The sequence below is a fragment of the Rousettus aegyptiacus genome, unplaced genomic scaffold (assembly GCF_014176215.1).
Source record: "Rousettus aegyptiacus isolate mRouAeg1 unplaced genomic scaffold, mRouAeg1.p scaffold_m13_p_6, whole genome shotgun sequence".
In the NCBI taxonomy this organism is placed as follows: Eukaryota; Metazoa; Chordata; class Mammalia; order Chiroptera; family Pteropodidae; genus Rousettus; species Rousettus aegyptiacus.
The window spans coordinates 68,992,945-69,014,998 of record NW_023416309.1 but is presented as its reverse complement, the minus strand read 5'-3'; the positions used below and the strand labels follow the sequence as shown (position 1 = coordinate 69,014,998).

The window sequence follows — 22,054 nt, the reverse complement described above, 5'->3', positions numbered from 1 at the left end:
TCTATTCTTCTAGCTGCCCAACCCCACCTCCCTCTGGCTGTAACCAGATTGTCCTCTATATTTGTGAGTCTTTGGGTTTCATTATTTTTTATTATAATAGTGGTATTGGTTAATGAAATCCAGTAAGTTTCAAGTGTACAACTTAGCAGTAAGGCTATTGCATTGTGTAATATATTGCATTGTGTGTTCATCACCCATAGTTAGATTCTCTCTTCCACCACATATTTCATTCCTTTTATCTCATCTACTTCCCCACTCCCTCTTATGCTCTGGTAACCACCAGTCTATAGTTCTTCGGTAACCACTATCCTATAGTCCATGTCCATGAGTCTCTGTTTGTTTGTCCTGCTCGTTTGTTGCTTTTAGGTTTATATACCACAAATAAGTGATATCATATGATTTTAAACTTTTTATGTCTGGCTTATTTTGGTTAGCATGATTATTTTGAGTTCCATCCATGTTGTCGCAAATGACAGTATTTAATCTTTTTTTATGGCTGAGTAATATTCCATTGTATATATCTAACACAGCTTCTATATCTAATCATCTATCTTAAGAAACTTCATTGCTTCCATGTCCTGGACACCGTGAATAATGATGCTATGAACATCGGTATGCAAATATCTTTTCTGATATGAGTTTTCAAGTCTTTGGGGGGTAAATACCCAGTAGGGGGATTGCTGGATCACATGGTAAATCAATTCTGAAGTTTTTTGAGAACTTCATACTGTTTTCTATAGTGGCTGAACCAATTTGCAGTACCACCAGCAGTATATTAGGCTTCCTTTTTCTATGCATCCTCTTCAATACTTGTTACTACTTCTCCTGTTGATACGGCTATTCTAACAGATGTGAAATGGTATCTCATTGTGGTTTTGATTTGCGTTTCCCTAATAGCTAGCGATGTTGAGCATCTTTTCACAATTTGTTGGCTATTTGTATGTCCTCTGGGAAGAATATCCTCTGCTCATTTTTTGATTGGATCATTTGCTTTTTTCTTCTTATTGAGTTGTATGAGTTCTTTGTATATTTTGGATATTAGGCCTTTATCAAAGACATTGCTTGCAAATATATTTTCTCATTCGGGTGGTTGTCTCTTTACCTTGATGATTTATTTTCCTGAGCACAAGTTTTTTAGTTTGATGTAGACCCATTCATTTATTTTTGCATTTACTTCCATTGCTTTTGAGGTCAAATTCAAACAATCCTCTTTAAGTCCAAGGTCCATGAATTTTGTTCCTATGTTTTCTTCTATTCATTTTATTGTTTCAGGTCTTATATTCAGGTCTTTAATCCATTTTGAGTCAATTTTGGTGTGTGGTGGTAGACAACAGTCTAGTTTCATTCTTTTGTAGGTGGCTTTCCAGTTTTCCCGGCACCATTTATTGAAGAGTCTTTCCTTCCTCCACTGCAAGTTTTTGCCTTTTACGTCCAAAATTATTTGCCCATATAAATTTGGATTTATTTCTGGACTCTTGGTTCTGTTCCATTGGTCCGTGTGTCTGTTTTTCTGCCAATATCATGCTGTTTTGATCACTGTCACTTTGTAGTGTAATTTGAAGTCGGGCAGAGTGATGCCTCCAGCTTCGTTCTCTTTTCTCAGGATGGCTTTGGCAATTCAGGGTCTTTTGTGCTTCCATACAAATCTGATGATTTTTTGTTCCATTTCTTCAAAAAAAATGCCAATGGGATTTTGATGAAAGTTTTATAATGCAGGACATGGTTCCATAGTGTAGCAATTAGCATGTCTGCTCTACAATGCAGCAGGTCCTGGGTTCATGCCTCAGTGGTGCCATGGTCCATGGTCTATGGCCATGCCACCCTGAACAAGTCTGATGTCTGATTTCAGAAGCTAAGCAGGGTCGGACCTGGTTAGTAATCACCCTAAATGTAAATGGACTAAACTTACCAATGAAAAGGCATAGAGTTGTAGAATGAATCAAAAAACAAAACCTAACCATATGCTGAATCCAAGAGAGATATCTCAGCTCCAAAGACAAATATAGACTCAAAGCAAAAGGGTGGGAAGTTCTATTTCAAGCAAATGGCTTTCAGAGAAAAGCGAGAGTAGAGGTACTAATATCAGATGAAATAGACTTCATCTATTTCACGTAAAGAAAGATACTGAGGGAAACTTCATAATAATATAGGGAATTATGCACCAAGAAGACATAACACTTCTTAATATCTATGCTCTCAATCATGGAGCCCTGACATATGTAAAGCGATTACTAACAGAGCTAAAGGGAGAAACAGACCAAAACATGATTGTAGTAGGGGACCTAAATACCCCACTGTCAGATATGGATAGATGACCCAACAGATAATCAATAAGGAAATAACATCCTTAAATGACACATTAGACCAACTAGACATAATTGACATTTACGTCCCAAAACAGCTGCTTATACATTCTTCTCTAGTGCACATGGAACATTCTCAAGAACTGACCACATACTGGGACACAGAGATAGTCCCAACAAATACAAGAGAGAATTGAAATCATACCAAGCATATTTTCTGATCATAATGCTTTGAAACTAGAGATCAACTACAGAAAGAAATCAGTAAGAACTACAAATACATGGAGAATAAACAACATGCTACCGAAGATTAACTGGACCGGAAGAAATAAAAAGAGAGATTGAGAGATACAAAGAAATGAATGATAATGATAGTACAACATATCAACACTTTTGGGACATGGTAAAAGCAGTCATAAGAGGAAAGTTCATATTATTACAGGCCTACCTCCAAAAACAAGAACAAGCCCAAATAAATAACCTAATGCTTCATCTTTTAAAAAAAAAAAACCTAGAAAAGGAAGAACAAATAAAGCCTAAAGTCAGCAGAAGAAAAGAAATAATCAAAATTAGAGCAGAATTAAATGAGATTGAAAACAAAAGAACAATATAAAAATAAATGCAATAAAGAGCTGGTTCTGTGAGGAAGTTAATAAAATTGACAAATCCCTGGCTAGACTCACTAAAGAAACAAGAGAAAGGACACAAATAAACAAAATCAGGGATGAAAAAGAGGGAAATTATGATTGACATTGCAGAAATACAAAGAATCATACAAGAATACTATAAAAAAAGTATATAACATCATATTTAAAAACCTAGAAGAAATGGACCAGTACTTAGAAAAATACAATCTTCCTAGACTGAATCAAGAAAAACTGGAAAATCTAAATAGACCGATTCGGCAGTATGGAAATGGAAACAATGATCAAAAACCTACCAAAAAGTAAAAGTCTAGGACCAGATGGCTTCACCAGTGTATTCTACCAAACATTCAAAGAAGATTTAAGACCTATTCTCCTCAAACTCTTCCAAAAATTTAAAAAGGAGACAATACTTCCCAATGGATTTTATGAGGCTAATATTACTCTGATACTAAAACCTGGTAAGGATAACACACAAAAAAGAAAACTACAGACCAATATCTCTCATGAACACAGATGCAAAAATCCTAAATAAGATACTAGCGAACCGAATACAGCAACATATTAAAAATGTCATACATCATGATCAGGTTGGCTTCATCCTGGTGACACGAGGAGGGTTCAACATACGCAAATCGATTAATGTGATACACCACAGAAACAAATTTAAAAATAAGAATCATCTGATCATATCAATAGATACAGAAAAAGCCTTCGACAAGATACAGCATCTATTTATGATCAAAAGACTTAACAAAATCAGTATAGAAGGAAAGTACCTTAACATAATAAAGGCCATCTATGACAAACCCTCAGCCAACATTATACTTAATGGTGAAAAACTAAAAATCTTCCAAGATCAGGAACAACGCAAGGCTGTCCACTATTGCCACTCTTATCCACTATAACATTGGAGATCCTAGCAAGTACAATCAGACAAGGGAAAGATATAAAAGAAATCCAAACATGCAATGAAGAAGTTGAATTGTCACTATTTGCAGATGACATGATTCTCTATATATAGAAAACCAAAATGCCTCTATAGAACACTACTAGAAACAATGAGCAAATACAGTAAAGTCTCTGCATACAAAAATCAATGTTCAAAAATCTGTAGCGTTCCTATACTCTAATAATGAAGTGTCAGAAAAAGAAGTGGAAAAATAATTCATTTTGCAACTGCAACAAAAAGAATAAAATATCTAGGAATAAATTTAACAAAACATGTGAAGGACCTATATAATAAAAATTGCAAGATGCCAGTGAAAGAAATCAAAGAAGATACAAAGAAATGGAAAGATATTCCATGTTCTTGGATTGGAAGAATCAGTGTAGTTAAAATGACTATACTGCCTAAAGCATTATACAGATCTTTTTTTTTATGCCTATAGCACCTGGTCTTCCTGGGTGGTCTCTCATCCAAGTACTAACCAGGCCTGACCCTGCTTAGCTTCTGAGATCAGACATCAGACTTGTTCAGGGTGGCATGGCCATAGACCATGGACCATGGCACCACTGAGGCATGAACCCAGGACCTGCTGCATTGTAGAGCAGACATGCTAATTGTTACACTATGAAACCATGTCCTGCATTATAAAACTTTCATCAAAATCCCATTGGCACTTTTTTTTTTGAAGAAATGGAACAAAAAATCATCAGATTTGTATGGAAGCACAAAAGACCCTGAATTGCCAAAGCCATCCTGAGAAAAAAGAACGAAGCTGGAGGCATCACTCTGCCTGACTTCAAATTATACTACAAAGTGACAGTGATCAAAACAGCATGGTATTGACAGAAAAACAAATGTTGGAGAGGATGTGGTGAAATAGGAACCCTCGTACACTGCTGGAGAGACTGCAAATTGGTACAGACACTATGGAAAATAGTGTAGAGGTTCCTCAAAAAACTAAGAATTGATCTACCATGTGATCCAGTAATCTCTCTACTGGGTATTTACCCCAAAGACTTGAAAACTCATATTTATAAAGATATTTGCACATCGATATTCACAGCAGCAATATTCACAGTGGCCAGGACATGAAAGCAACCTAAGTGTCCTTCGATAGATGATTGGCTAGTGAAACTGTGTTACATATATACAATGGAATATTACTCAGCCATAAGAAGAGATGAAATACTGCCATTTACAACAACATGAATGGAACTCAAGATAATCATGCTAAGCGAAATAAGTCAGACAGAAAAAGTTGAAAATCACATAATGACTTATATGTGGGATATAAACCTAAAAGCGACAAATGAGCAGGACAAACAGAGAGTCATGAACATGGACTATAGGCAAGTGGTTACCAGAGGACTATAGAGTAGTGGTTACTAGAGGGGTGGGGGAAGAGGGGGGAGATATATGGAGTAAAAGGAGTTTAATATAGGGGGATGGGGGAGGTGAAGTGGATAAAGGGGATCAAATATATGGTAGCTGAAAGAAACTAGACTTTGGGTGGTGAACAAACAATAGAATATACAAATGTCAAATGATAATGTACACCTGAAAATTATGTGATTGTGTTAACCAATGTTACTCCAATAAACTTAATTTAAAAAAATTTAAAAAGATGAGCTGTAATTGATTTAATGCAGATGAAAATGACCCAAATATTCCCAATGTGTTTGCTTTTTAAAAATATTCACTCATTTATGTATTTGCAAAAGCAATATGTATGTTTTGTTTTGCTTTTAAAGGTAATGAAATAAAGACTCAGAAATGTTTAATAATTTCCTCAAGTTCATGTGGTGGGTTAGTTAGTGACTTGATCATGGTATTACCCATGTAGCCTCAGGGAGTAAGCACCCACCCCACCACCCTGCCCCGCTAGTCCGCCCTTGGACAATTCTCCTGATATTGATTAAACACAAGAATTTATTAAGTGCCTGTGTGCAAAGAACTTTGCAAAATTAGAGCTGAGTAACACCAGAAATTATTTAAACTCAATAAAAAGATATTCTTAGGGAAAAAAAATAAGTGTCTAAGGAGGAAAGGATTCTCTATTCCAACAACCAAGTTCAGCAACATTTAAAGTGAAGCTTCTTCTCCACTCTGTGCTCCATTCTCCAAACAGGGTTTATGAAGCAGGGATGGGTGGAGAATCTTGCTTGGATTCTTAAATGTTAATGGCACTGCAGATTTAGTGGTCTTCACTCGTAGATTTCACATCTTCTCTGCTCTTTTCCTCCAGTGTGTTATTATCAAAGATGAGAGCCAGTTGAGAGGATACAGGGTTTGAGGTTGTGGGTGATGAAGGTTTTATTTAAAGTGCATGGGGGCTTTGGGGAGGATCTCTCAACTCCACAGTTTTCTGCAGGACCTGGGTAGGATAGCAATTTGTGGATCAATGCAAGAGTTTTCATCAAGCACTTGGGAATTAGTTTTCTATTCTCCTTTCCCAATCCCAGAAAGTTCCCCACCCTGCATCCCACCCCCTTCCAGCACAACTGAGAAGCCTCTCGCTTCAAATTCCACTAAGCATTCTCAGGAGCTTCTCTCTCATCTCCCACCTAAATTGTCACCTCTTTTTTCTAGAGAGAGTTTTGTAATGTCTGCAGGTAAATCATCAGGTAGCTTAGTTCTCTCTACCACATGTGCCCACTGTCCTTGCCACACCGTTTCTTTTGGGCGGTCTATAGCTTTGATATCAGCACTGAGCCCAGCTCAACCCTCATTAGCTCTTTGATCTTGGTGCTACTTAACCTCTCAGAGCCTCTGTTTCCTTAAAATGGAGGCCTTACGCTGGCTCTATCTACTTTACAGGTATAAATATATATACCTTTATCCACTCTTATTCACAGTTTCACTTTCCTCGGTTTCAATCACCTGTGGTCAGCCATACTCCAAAAATATTTTTTTTTTTAAATACTAGAAATAAACAATTTATAAGTTTTAAATTTCATACTGTTCTGAGTAATGTGATGAAATCTTGTGAGGTCCTGTTCCATCCTACCTCAGACGTGAATCATCTTTTTGCCAGGTGTCTCCACTCTGTATATACTTTCTGCCTGTCAGTTGTGTAATAGCTGTCTGGGTTAAGAGATAGACTATAGCTGTATCTCCATGCCTGTGTTCAAGTAACCCCTATTTTACTTAATAATAGCCCCAAAGTGCAAGAGTAGTGATCATGGCAATTCAGTTATGCCAAAGAGAAGTTGTAAAGTGCTTCCTTCAAGTGAAAAATTAAGAGTCTAGACTTAATAAGGCATTTTATCATCTTACGTCATCACAAAAAGAAAGGTGAGTACAGTAAAATAAGATATTTTGAGAGAATGAGAAAGAGACCACATTCACATATCTTTTATTACAGCATATTGTTATAATTGTTCTATTTTATTATTAGTTATTATTATTAATCTCTCACTCTGCCTAATTTATAAATTGAACTTTATCATAGGTATGTATTATAAAGTGCATATATGTGGTTTATATAGGGGTTGGTACTATCTGTGGTTTTAGGCATCCGCTGGGGATCTTGGAATGCGTACCTCACAGGTAAGGGGGGGGCTACTGTATTTGTTAAAAGGTAACTGAGGCATATTAAAAATTTTATGAATTTTTTTGGGCAAAAATCCATTCAAATTGGGCACTACCAAACCAGAAGTGGTTAGGAGAGCTCTGCTGACAGGAGTTGGGGAAAAGACTGATTTATAAAAAAATTCATAAGCAAAGCTTGGCCATAGATGAAATCCTAGTTGGTTGTTTATAATTGGTTATCTTTAGGTTTCGACTTCTCAGTCTTGACACATTTATAGGCTTAGGTTTTTGTTTGCTTATGCAGGCTTCCAAAGCATGAGAGCCACATCAGTGTAATAGTCTCTTTATTTAATTGATTTAATATATTGAACACTTACTTTGGCAAGCGCTTTGCAACCATTAATTAGAATTCTTATAACAATCCTAGAGGTAAGATTCTAACATTGTCACGAAGAAAAATTATTTCATTTTCTCGGGGGAGCCAATGCCTTCCCTAAAATGTTCAGAATTCAGATCCAGACACTTCTGAGCTGTTTTATTGATTTTCGTGAGAGCAAGGCAAGATGATTAATTCAGGGAAAATGAACCCAAACTAAACTTCTAAAATCATAGGTGTTGACTATCATTTATAACCCAGTTGGGGCATCTTTTCTACTGCCGCATGTATAAGAGGCAATTGTCAAATGTTAGACGTACTCCCCTGTTCAGGACTTGTTCTGCCATCTATATGCCAATTACACCTCAATAAAGCGGGGAAAAATAAATTAAATAGAACTTGTTTTGCCAGCTGTAATGCCTCTTCTTTTCTCCAGTTGGAAAAAGCACACTACAATCCAGGTGAGTGAAAATAATATTTATACTAGGAAAATGGGATTCACTTTAATTTTTGAAAAAAAAGTAAATTAGAAATTTAGGTTCCTACATTAATTATTTTGAATAAATTACAACTGTTCAATTAGCTTTCAGCTGAGACATGTTGTATTAGGTAAGTACTTCAGTGTCTCAATCAGGGCTGCAGGAAACAGCATTATTTGTTAGAAGAGATCTTTCTCAGACTTTCTCAGGAGTGATGACTTTGGGTGGAAAGTTCTTTTGGGATGACCCAGATTGGCTTCTGCTTGCATGGAAACCAGGCCTGTTGGGCTTTTAGCACTCAGAGACCATTGAAACCCTGACATTCTGGTTTATGAGACAGCTCCCCACAGTACCACAGATCTGGTGAAGATGTTTGTCTCCTGTTTCCTAAGAGAATAACATTTTAAACCAAGTTGTCAAAGAATTCCTTTAAGACAATCTTTAAAGTAGACAAAGAGTAAACAATTTCTGCTTTCTGTTTTACGTGTATACTTTGTGTCAAAGAGTTAAGTTTGAAGGAAACCTGAAGTCCAGACTCGGGCTCAGCATAGTTTGAAAGGTAGATTCCTCAGCAGGTAAAAAAAAAAGTGAGGGTGGGTGCTGCTTGCCCTAATGTATATATCAGTTCTGACTTTCTATGATGCTAATGATTTTGATAACATTTATTGACTATTCACTGTGCACCAGAAGTTGTTTTAAGTGTTGTACTTGCATTAACTCATTTACTCCTCTCAGTAACCATGGGATGAAAATAGTATTTTATTCCATTTTACAAGTGAAGCATTGAAGACAAAAAATAACAGAAGCCTCCAGTTTTACAATGCAGAAATGGAATTCCCATTCCTTTAAATATGGTTCCAGAACCATGACACTTGACTGTCAATTTGAGGAGGACAAACAGAAATGAGAAGGAAGGCAATGGGTGACTAGACATCACTTATCATTAACAAACAACCAGCAAATATTTATTTTGCAAAAGTACAGAACATTTTCTTTTCTTTGTTTATGGATTTAAATTCTGCAAAATCATTCTTAACAAAGGAATTACTTTCTTTAATAAGAACAAAAACTTTATGAAGCTATTAAAACTCTTTTTGTGTAAGAATTTGATAATAGGTAATTTTGGTGGAAATAAGCAGAGTATCAGGTTTGGCTTAGGCAGGTTTTCTTTTTTGTAGTCCTTTACATCTAATGTTGATTGTGGTTATTAGTTTATTTTCTAACCTCTCTGTGCTGGGTTTTACCCCACCTGCAGCACTGGATTCCTCAGTATTGCTAGGATATATCCATCAATAGAGCTAGTACAGGCACAGGGAGGCATCCATGAGAGTTTTCCTTGCTCCTGTTCTCTTAGAAACTTCCAAGTGCTGCTTGCTCACCTACATGCTCCATCATGGGTTCCTCTGGGTCCTGAAGCTACTGCCTCACCAGAGCTCTGTATGGGGAGACTGCTCCTCTCCCTCTTTGATATCTCTTCCTTCTTTTATTAGATGGGTGGCAAAACCATGCTTCCTCCATCAAAGTGCTGGAAGAGTTCAGTGAAAACAGAGCTTGGAGATTTCGGTTTCTCTCTGAAAACCAGACATGAATATGGAGCGCTGGCCTGCAAATGGCAGCTTGCTGCACTCACAGTGACTTCTCTAATCAGGTAGTCCTTGTCATGGGTGACATTGTCTCCTTGGTGCTTTTCTCTTCCACTGAATTCTCCCTGAGACCTTCCTCAGCCTTCATGAAAACCCACTTTTGGCCCCCGGTACCCAAATTGTGTTAGACATGCTTGGACTTACCTGAAATTAAAAAGTAGAAACAACTGAGTCTGGGGATCACGGACTGAACCAAATAAAGTTAATTTTCTAAAATGTAGATCGGTTTGTTTAAAATGTAATCCCCACTTGAGAAAATTTGCAGTATTAGTACCAACAGCCTACCCGTCCTCTCTGCCTGCCGGGAGAGTATGACAAATTTTAAGTGCTTAAAAAATTTAAAAAAAAAAAAAACAAACAATTTTCTAAAGACACTTTTGACTACATTTAATATTTTTAGTTTTATTAGAAAAAGAGATGTTCAGGATTTTTTTTTTCTTGCCTGGGATAAAAGTCAGCTGCCTAAGCTTTACAAATGGGGTGTGAGGGGTCTTGTGCCCACAGATCTGCCAAGCACAGACATTTAGTGAACCCCTCATTTTTGAGGGGAGCATATTTTACCCCACTTGGAGTCTCTTGTCTTCTAACTCCTTGTATACTGCTGCTTTCAGCTGACTGTTGCTCCACCTGCTTCACAAACCTTCTACATCTTCTGGAAGTTTGCTGAAACTGGTGATTTCCTCTTCTTATTCTTTCAATTACTCCAAACTTAATGCTTTCTGAACTTCTCTATTTTTGTGTCAGAGTACTCTCAGAAAGGCCCTGAAGGTCTTGAGCTGGAAGTGTTCTCTTTACGCTTTGAAGAGAGGAGAAGTGTGAGGGAGGATGTGTTCTAAGTAAGATGAACTCAGAATCTAACCTGATGTAGAGTGGTGAGAGGGCTCCGATGAGGATGCCCTTCAGATATATCAGGCCCATATCATGTCCATGTGACACTAATGACTGTGATGAAGATCAGCCAAATGAGAAAAAGCAGAGAACATTTGTTCATATGTTGATAACTTTCTCTTGCACAGGAGTCAGCCACCTGCACTGTGTTTTGGCAGAGGCTCAAAGGCAGGTAGGGGGCCAGGAGAGCTTTACAGTGGCACAAAGCGAAGCCTTTTGTGCCCTGATAGAGGCTGTTGGCCAGGGAAAGCTGTAGGAGGCCTAACTAGAAGTGGGGCAGTTTAAATGACTGGTCAGGGGGTACATGTTTGACTTTCTCCGTTTGGTCCTAGATTGGAAGTAGGGACAAAAATTAGGGAAGCTATCAGTTATTAATCAAATCTTGGACATTTGGGACTGCTTCTTGGAGAGGTTTTTGTTTGCTTTTCTGGGTTATTACTTGAGACAGCAGTCTGATTTCCTGCAAGTCTAACTGACAGCAGGCTGCCTTCCTGGGCGGGTTACTGTGGAGTAGGAGTTGGTTTCCTGGGCTGGTTGCTAAAGGTTGCCGGCCAGGGTTCTAATTTTATATATGAGCAGCATTTGTGTATTCGGTCTGTCATGAATGACTGATTTGGAAATTGCATTCATTTTGTGTCCTCGAGAGTAATAACAGTACTTTTATTTTTTATTTTTTTTTTTGGTAATACCAGGCATTTCATACACATTATCTCATCTAATTATCACTTCAGCCCCTTAGTGGGTGGTATTTATCTCATTTTACATATGACGAAACTAAGGCAAAGAGAGCACATATATCTTGTCAAAGATCAAATACCTCAAGAGTGGCAGAGAGAATATTTGAACCTCGGTCTGATTTTTTTGAAGATCATCCTTCTTCCACCATTACGACATAATTCTCAGCCAAGATTAGCTGTTGCAGGAAACGTATTGGTCGAGCTGCCTAGCAGAACAGAACAGGCAGCAATGTGTCCCCTTCACTGTTGGTTGGCTGTCTGCTTGCTCCAGAAGGCTTTCCAACTCATCCGGTTAATTCTAGTTCCCCTTTTAGCCACTTTTTTTTTTTTTTTGTATTTTAAAATTCGTAGCAAAATACACATAACATAATAAATAAAATAACCATTTCAACCATTTTAGAGTACAATTAAACGGCATTAATTACACTCACAATGTTGTACAACCACTACATTATCTAATTTCAGGACGTTGCCATCATTCCAGATGGAAACCTGTACCCATTAGCAGTAACTCTCCATTTCCCCCACACCCATCTCTGGCAGCCACTGATCTGCTTTCTGCAGCTGTGGATGTGCCTATTCTGGACATTTCATATAAACGAAATCACATAGTAAGAGACTTTTGTGACTGACTTCTTTCATTTAGCATCATGTTTCCAAGGTTCACTCACGTTTTAATATGTAAAATAATTTCATTCCTTCTTAAAGATGAATAATATTCTATTGTATGGTTATATCACATTTTGTTTATCCATTCATCCATTGATGGATAGTTGGGTTGTTTCCACTTTTTGCTATTGTGAATAATACTGTTATGAACATTCATATACAGGGTTTTGTCTAGACTTGCAGCCACCTTTGCTCTATGCCCTCAGAAAGCTTACTGAACAAGCATCTCCTTGTTCCCATACTAAACTTAGAATTTTGCCCTAGTGCAATCTATCTTCTGGAACCCTCAGGGTAGTCTGTGGAAAGATGAATGAGAGCTGTAGAAAATATTACATGTGATCTCCATGACGGTGCTCTTCCTGGAACCAAAATTCATATTTGTAAACCGCTTGAGGGCAGAAACTTCTTTAGACCTGTGTTTGCACATGAAATATTTTCTTAGGCTGAATATCCTACTCTTTCCCCTGCCTGTTAAACTGCTACTCAGCTTTCATAAATGGTTCAAATATCATGTCTCTGACTTATGTTTTAAAAAGTGTTCTTTTGGGTACAAACTACTGAAAAAAAAAGGCAGAGTATACCCTAAATAAATTCATAGGTACCTAAGGTTGTGATAGCCAGGATTCATAAACAAGGAACTGACATTTACCAGGACCAAGATGACCATGCTTTCCGACTTTCTTTGTGCTCCCTCTCCCTCTCCCTCTCTCTAATCTCTCACCAGATGCAGAATGATTTTTGCCTCTCTTTACCTTGTCTCTGCTCCCCTACTCCCCACTTTGGCTTTCTCTGCTCCGTTCACAGCACTTGACCCATCACCCCCATCACTAGTTTCTCTGTGGACCTTCTGTAGATCATAATCCTTCAGCATCAGGTTTACTGCTTTCTGTTCCTTTGTTAATTTAACCCATAATTTTTGGCTTCATCATGGTTGGGTCCTCTCATGCATGTGTTCCCCCTCCTGGTCTGTGATCTCTGAGACCATGGTCATGTGATCCCCGGCCACTATGGGGAGGGACAGTTTAGAAATGGGGTAGACTGTGAAGCACATGTGATTTCTCATGCCTTTATGTTCTTATAGTACTTTTTAATTTAGACATATAAAGGAGTAAACAACATAAAAATGCCCTATTTCTTTTTTGATGAATAGCTGGGATATTTTGGCTATGGTTGATATTTCCAGCACCCAGTACAGTAACTGGCATATAGTTGTTTACTACTAAATTTGCTTTAAAAACACAGCATTGGATGAAATTAAACTACCTAAGTTTCTTCCAAATGTGTGAGAACATATTGAAAGGTATGTTCTCATGTCAGAGAATACCAAACTAGCATAGGGGTTTAGATGGATGCCTGGAGAGCATGATAGTGTATAGAACACTCCCTCCATACTTTGAATAGAGTGCTCCAAAGCAGGGAGATGGGGGTAACACATGGGGATGTCAATCCCAAGGTGTGAGACACATTTAGATATAGAGAGTATGTGGAAAGGCAGCTCTAGCAGAGCAGGGCCCTGCATGGACTTATTCTATCAAGTTCAAATATGATAGCAAGCAGGATGGTGTCAGGGCATGTGTGAGCTGGGCATCCTCAGGAAGGAGTACGCGCCTCCCCAGCCTCTGCACTATCTTGCTTCCTGCTGGAGTCCTTATGCTGTATTTGCCACTGGAGCCTTCATTAAGCCCCTTAGTTCCTCAGATGAAGCGAACCAAGGGAACTGAAACATGGGCCTAAGACAGTGGTGCAAACTTTGTTTAACATGGTGGAGATTTAGTATGTCTAATGTGGTTGACTGGAGAAGGAAATTATTGACAGATTTGGTCAGAGATGAAACTAGCCAAATAGACTTTTTCATTTTTTTTTTAAATTTGCTCTCCTTACTCCCTGCCAAATAGACATCTTATCCTAATGAAGATAAAATACTTTTCCTATTCTTTGTACTTTACAAGTCAGTTTTGGTCTGGTCTTCAGACTCCAAGGCTGCCTGGAGAGGAGTGGTGTGAACATTCCAGGCACAAAGATTAGAGCAATGTTGACATGACAAAGATACTTCTTGAGGACTACTGGATTCAAAGGCATGCAATATTGGATGCAGTTAGCTTGAGACCAAATGCGTGGTTGTGCTTCTTTGTGAAGAAAGTCTCAGGTGTCCCAAAAAAGATGGAATTGGAGCAGGTCGTGGGAGGGATAGATGGGGTCTTTGGGGTGAGAATAATTGGAAGATTCTCCTCTTGGAATTTGTTTTCTATATTCCCCAAAAGTGAAACACAAACCAATAATAATCTCAAAGAATATTTTAGTGTGAATTACTATGCATTAAATTTAACATGTTTTAGAGAAAGCAGCATAAGTTGCATTTGAAGTGCATAATTCCATAGATGTTTTTAAGATCAGGTGAAAGTAGATAAAGCTTTGGTAATGTGTTCTACTTTATGCAGAACATATGGTATAATAATGTGCTCACCAATGTTGTAAACCATCTGTAACTTAACTTTCTGTCACAATATTTTTGGAAGTATTGGTAGAATGAATCACTATTGCCATACTCCCTTCACATCCAACAAGCTTCCCTCAGCCTTTCCTTTTGAGAATGGCAGGATCTGCTGGAGAAGGTGGCTTAGAAGAGATCATCGAGCCCACTCTGAAGAGTGATTACTTAGGAATAGACACATGGGCTGTCCTCAGTGTGCTCTTGCCTATGGAACAATTCCACAGGGAAGGGGGGAAAGTTCAGGTCTGTCTTTACATGAGCACACCAACCAAGTCTTCTGGAAACACAGAACAGGAATTTAACACGTGTTTGACTTGCAGACTGCTTCCCCCTGCCCCCCACCCCCCACCATAAATTATCAACACTTCTCAGTTCTAGAATTATTTTATTATTATTTTAACTTAATTTTTTAAACTTGAGAGCATTCTTTTCTTTTTATCCCAGGTACTGTTTGGGGCTTTTTCTTTACTTTTGACTAAATGATTCTACTCTTCAAATCAAAATGTTTTTAAAAGGTAATATGTTTTAAGAAAAATATCGAGAAATGATAGTAGAGTTTTTAGGCAGGAATTTGGTACTGGAGATATCCAGATGGTATGTGGATATAATAAAAATCCTGAAGGTAGCACAAAGAACCAAGTTAGGCAAATGTTTGCTTATAGAATTCACTTTTTCCTTTTACCTGCTTGTTGCTTTTGGAAACTTTGAATGTCCTCAAAAGTCAAGATCGAATCCTCCTCTATCTTAAACCCCAGTACAGGTGTTCCTTTCCCTGAACTATAGTAATACTGTCTGTCCCATTAGTTCTCATTGGGTTCTTACAGATGCATGTCCAGTCTGTATGTCCAGTTTTGTTTCTACGTGCTCAAGTCCCATCTTCTGAACAAAACCTAAACCTTGTTGAGAGGAAGGACTGAGTCTCATAAGTCAGTTCAACTCCACCCCACCCTTCCGCAGCCCACCATGTGTGATGTTGCTTAGTGACTGGCACAAATTCCTTACTACTCTTTCCAAGCTTTAGTTTTCCCATCTGCAAATAAGAACAATAAGATTTTGACTTTACTGTGGCCAGGATCAAGTGAGATGATATTGTCATCTCAGAGCCTGAAGAACCTGACTCATGGGAAGTGGCCAATAAATGCTGGCTGATGCTATTAATACTCCATTCCAGGACCAAATGGACATATACCTCTGTTTTCCTAGATCATGAAATTTAGTCTTAAAATAAAAGAGCTAGATGAGGAAAAGCATGTAAAGCGACAGTTTGAGAAAGAGACAAAAATAGTTTGTTTCTCAGAGGGCACAGCCTCCCCAGAGTATAAGCAGGAATTTACCAGGTCACATACATACGGAAGATGCATTTAAAATGATCTAGTTGCATATTAAAACTTAGAGGGTGTCTGAGTTACTCAGAGCACTGAGTGAGCTATTATGGGTATAGAAACTGTAGCGAATGTCCCTGCAATGGAACAAAATATGTCCTTTCTCTGGCTCGAAATTCCCAAACTCAAGTTTTAAAGGGATCTTACTTTATTGTTATTTTCTTTAACAGAGGACTTTTAGGTGTGAATTGAAAGCTGTTATTCTCCCCTGAATCTGACTGCTGGATTACCCAGCATTGGTTGCTACACTGAAATGAATGGGCATATTATGCTTTCTATTAAAAGTTGTGGCTTTTAATTAAAAACGTGATTTTGGGACTTTATATAGACATTGTTTAGGTTTTCTTTAGCTGTTAACACATAATAAATCATTTTAAAAAGGACTTTTCCTCCTATCGCTTAATGGTTAGTATATTTTTAAAAAGCAATTTGAAAATAAAATTGGGATTACATTTAGTGTTTGACAAGGTGCTAAGGGGCTCACCACCTCGGCTAGTCTAAGACAAGAAGGCTTTACTTGATCTGCTACTGACCTTGTCTCACCAACCACAACCTTGTTTCATTGGTTCAAACAGTAGAGTAACTATGGTGTCAAAAGTTTAACTTGTGGATACAGGAAAAATTGCAGACAGGCCACTCTACCCAAGCCTCTCTTTATTATCTTGTAATTGCAAAACATGCAACTTCGCTGAGAAGAAAAACTTGTTTCTTTTATGAACTCTCCATAAAACAAAGAATGGCATGGTCACATGTGGCACATGTGGATAATACATAAATACCAAAGACCTTTGCCTCATTTCTTCTTTCTAATACAGGTTCCTTGAGAGTGAAATAAAGGGCTTCAGACCTTAGCTTCAAGTCCATCTGGGGGTTCTGTGCTTACAAAGGCACCTGAGCAATGGTCATGAGCATGTCCTGATTTACAGGCTATTCTTAGGCCCTCAGGTTGGATGGTACAGCAGAGACAAGACTGAAGAACAAGCCAGGAGATGATGTGGGGCTTTAGTTGTGAAATACACTCTTTCAGAATAACTGTGCACTATATTTTGCTGCAGAGAAGGAAAGCAATTCTTCATAGGGGTGTGATAAGATGACAAATGTCAAAGTATTTTACAGACTGCCAGTCACCAGGCAAATAACACAGGTTAGTTATTATGATAATGATTATAAGTCAGTTTTACTTTTATGTTTAAAAATCATTTCTCTGCAAAATTTGTAGTCAGCTGTGAAGATGGTTTTGGCTCTTTGAGTTCCCTTCCTTAATGGAATTTCCATGTAGAAAAAGGCATTATCTTGTTTGCAGATAGCCAAGAGAAGCCTGTGTCCAAAATGTTTTCCTAGTTTTAAGGGACCCGTCTCCAAGGTGGGGCTCAGACTTAGAGCCTTTGAGTTGTAGTCCCCCACGAATCCAGTAGAGGGAGGACTGTCCCTTTGCTCTCAGCACCTGGGACAATAGTGGCTTCTGAGGTTTCTTCTCTCGTCCTGGCTTTAACCTTCATTCTTGTGTGCCATGAGACCACACACATAGTGGGTAGTGGTTTTTTTGTCGTGTTTATCAAAGGGACAGGGAATTGAAGAGGAATTCTTCTGATGATACAAAATGCCAGGCTTCTCATTCCTGCGTACAGTCAGTTCAAAGTTTATCCCTGATTTAACCTGTGGTCCATTTGGGTTGGAATCTCACCACCTGCGGCAGCTTTTGCTTAACTTTGTCCAGCTTGGTGTCTGTCTGCCTTCCTTCCTTGCTCTCATGTTCAATCCTGGCTCTGGCTCCCTCCTTCTACACCCAGAATTCTCTTTTCAAGCCTCAGGCAGATGTCGTTCATTCTCCCCACTTCAAAGAAAAGTATGTGCTGGTATTATTTTCTTTACAAATTTTGATAAAAAGAGTAACTTTCACCCAGCATATGAAGGCTCCAGCACAACTCATGATTTCAGCATTTACCTTGGAATGTAAGTGCCAATGTATAACTTTTTACTCTGAGAAGGCACATGCTTTTTCTTTACACCTCCAATACCACCCCTGCCCCCACCCCCACACAAATATCTCTCCTCTTCTTATCAACTCTGCTGCCTTTGACTTTGAAGAACGGGTGCTCATATTTAAGAGATCTTAAACTTTATCCTTGATTAATAGTCCTCCAGGCTGAGCTTGAAATCCACAGTGAGTGAAGGTGACATTGGCAGTAAGCTCACTATGATCTGAGACAGCTCCTTTTATTGTGGAAGGACTGTGTCTTTCTTACAGCTCAGTCCAGTGATCTAGTCCTTCTCCTTGGAAACATACAAAGTGAACCCCATCATTTTTCTAAATGGTAACCTTTAGATTATTTGGAAACAGTAATCATGGTTTGGAGTCTTTTCTTTTCCAGGTTAAAAATCCTCATTTCCTTCAACTGTTGCTTTCATGGCATGGTTTCACTGCGCTGGCTGCTCACCCCTGAGTGATAAGAACACTAGCTAACTTCTGTTGGGTGCTTACTATGTGCCAATATTAAGTACTCAATAAATATTAGTTATGATTATAACACTATTATAGTCCTAGTATTATATAATTAAACACTCTCATTTGATAAATTCTTAGTCTAGAGAAGTATGAAACTCATGCAATGTAGAAAGAAAAACAAAACCTCCTTTTCTAATTCTTCCATCCCATTCCTTAGGGGCACTTGCACTGATTTTGCCTTTGTCTTCTCAGATATTTTCAACATACATACTCAGAACATGAGCAGTAGTCCTGAAGCTTCGCATGTGTTTTTTTTTCCATTATCTTTCCACTCTTCTTCCAGGGAGATCCACTTTTTCTCATTCCCTTGCTTCTCTTGATAGTTTTTGCATGTATATGTTTGTCTCCAAGTAATACTTTGTTTTTGTTTTGATTGTTTTTTATTCACTTAAAACTGGTATCATGTTGATGTATTCTACAATTTGCTTTTTCATTTAATATTATGTTTCTGATAGTCACATCAATGTATTTGCCTTATTTCATATTTACTGTTGAATAGTACTAACACTGTGTCACTAACCAACAGTTTATCTGCCAACTTGAGGTTTTCGGTTTTCTGCTATAGCAAACAATGTCATAAATATTGCATATATCTCCTATTATGTTTTTTAAAAATGACTGCAGTGTATGGTTGACCAAATTTTACTCATCTCTCAAAAGGTGGTGGTGGTGGTGGTGGTGGTGGTGGTGGTGGTGGTGGTGGTGGTGGTAGAGGTGGTGGTGGTGTGTGTTTGTGTGTGTGTGTCTGTTTTTCTGGGTATTATCTCTATATAGATGAAGAATATATTTATGCTACCAATTCTGGATGAATCCACTCTAATTGTTGACTGTTGTCTTTCTGCTTAACATACAATAATTTTTGTCACTTTTATCACCACCTAAGTGAAGTGTGTTTTTATCATTATTGAGCTCTTCCTTTAGTCATTTTTGTGTACTCAAACATTATTCTCCAATTCCTGTTTCATTTTCTAGCAACTATAAGACATTTTAATTCTGTATCAGTAGTTTGCCTCTCTCATGGTTTACTAGTACTCCTCCATGTTTACATCTTAAACTTTATTCACAAAAGCTTTATTTTTCAATTATCAAGGTTTATAGTATTTACATTTTGTTATATAAGCAGGGTTGCCTCCCATAATTTGGCTAGAATTGATTTCAAAAGTTGAAGATTTATCCACAGCATTTATCCTCATAAATATGTATGTGTATATACATATTTTTTTCTGCAGAACCAAGCAATGTGCTATAATTACATTTCTATTAATATGTGTAAATATAATAATCTCTATGCCACTCAAAGGATAATCTTTCCCTAGGTTCAGGTTCCAACAGGTGTCCTTATTTTTTTATTCTATTATTCATCTCTATTATATTTTCAAAATTTCCTCAATTCTCTATCTGAAGAATTATTCTCTCAACTTCTTCCACTCTGCCTCCATCCTTGAACTTGCTCTCCATCTTAATTGGTTGTGATTTAAACTTGATGTTCTCATCATGGGAATTCTCTTTCCTCTTCTTCTGGGTTAGTCATTGTAGATTCCACCTCTTTCTCTATTTTGGTTTATTCTTTTATTTTGCAGGTAATTTTCTAACATTAGTTTCATTGGAGGTAAGCTTTCTGAGAACCTTAGGAATCTGAAAAATCTTTATTTTACCCTTACATTTGATAGATGCATGAACCATTAACGCAAGGCAACATTGTCAACTTTTTCACAAAGTCTCTTATTCAACGAACATTTAATGAGTTTCTATTATGTATTATTCATCAGAACTAAAAAGATGAATAAAACAAAACTTTGCCCTGCAGTTTTTCATGGTGTAGTGGGAAAGAACAAATACATGTATGTAATTATAATACAATGAAGTAACTGTTCTCGTAGCAATAGGTAATAAAATATTGAAATACATGCTGCAGATAATAAGCACAATAATAGCCAATAATAAATAAAATTATTTTCGAAGAAATAGCTATGCTCTAAATATTTAACACATCTCATTTAATTCTGACAACCACCTTATGAGGTAGGTTTTATTATTCATTTCATGTTTAAGGATGAAGAAGCTGAGACTCAACGGGGTTGAGTAAATTGAATATGTTCCAGAGGGTATTGTTAAAAACAAGATGACAGGCTCAAAATGGAGTTGCTTAATGCTAAGCTCCACGTCACCAAATCAAGACCTAATTACAGTCTTGGTTCACCCAGAAATGGAATCTTAAACCATTCAATCAGGAAACACCTGGTCAATACTAGTTAGGTAAAGTGCCTGATAGGCCTTGCCATCCCCTAAAGGAAAGTAACTGTGCAATAACCAACGTGCTTTTTTGTCTAGTACAGCTTCCTTGTTTCTGCTCCTTTTTGCCTATAAAAATCTTTCATTTTGTACAGCTCCTCAGAGCTCCTTTCCCTCTGCAAGACTGGATGTTGCTTGATTTATGAATCGTTGAATAAAGCCAATAAAATCTTTACAATTTCTTAGTTGAATTTGTTTTTTAACAGTACATGGAAAAAGAATTATAATATAGACATAGGTAACTCCAGAGGTCACCTTCATCATCTCATTATTTTACATCCCAATAAATGTTCAGTAAAAGAAACTGTAGCTTAGAGATAGCTTTCTGGAGAAAGTGAGGAAGGACCATAGTCTTAAAAATTTTTTCAGCATTTGAATAAACATGGAACAGCGGTCCCCAACCTTTTTAGCACCAGAGACTGGTGCTCCTATGAGAATCTAATGCCCGATGATCTGAAGTGGAGCTGAAGTGATGATGCTAGCTCTGGGGAGGGATTGCAAATACAGAAGAAGCTTCACTCATTCACTCGCCGATCACCTCCTGATGTGTGGTCTGGTTCCTAACAGGCCATGGACTGGTACTGGTCCACAGCACAGGGGTTGGGGACCCCTGACATAGAAGACACAGGGGAGAGGATTCCTTGTTAAATTCCTTTGTGGTGGGTGAAACTCAGGTGTGCAAATATCAAGGTCCTTTCTTTACCTTTAAAATAATCTTCCAAGCTCAAAGAAATTTCTTAATGGGCATTCCTCCTTCTCTCTTCCTCCAGGTCACATAATAATCCTAGATGGTCACTACCCAGATCATCGGGGAGGTCCATATCTTATTCTCTCCTCCCTGGTTATGTCTGGGATGTTTATCCTTTATGCTTACATAGTTTATGAAGTTTGGCAAATTTTCTGGTATTGTGATTCCTGGAGGCTGAAAGTTTTATAGGGCAGTCTCCCAAGGTTCATCACCCAAGGTTCATCATCTCTACTGTTCGGTCACATCCTGCCCTAAGGACTGAGAGGGTTCCCACTGCTCAAGTGCTCAACCTACAATAGTCTGGGGAAAGTCTCTCTCTTTCTCCTCTGAAGGTCTTCCAAATTTCTCTCTCTCTCTCTCCCTCTCTCTCTCTCTCTCTCTCTCTCTCTCTCTCTCTCTCTCTCTCTCTCACACAC

At 37.9% G+C, this 22,054-nt stretch overlaps 1 pseudogene; it reads right to left on the bottom strand.

The window, feature by feature from the left end:
• Window positions 1-4,329: 4,329 nt before the first annotated feature.
• Window positions 4,330-4,445, bottom strand: LOC118604239 (annotated as a pseudogene).
• Between the last annotated feature and the right edge of the window lie 17,609 nt (window positions 4,446-22,054).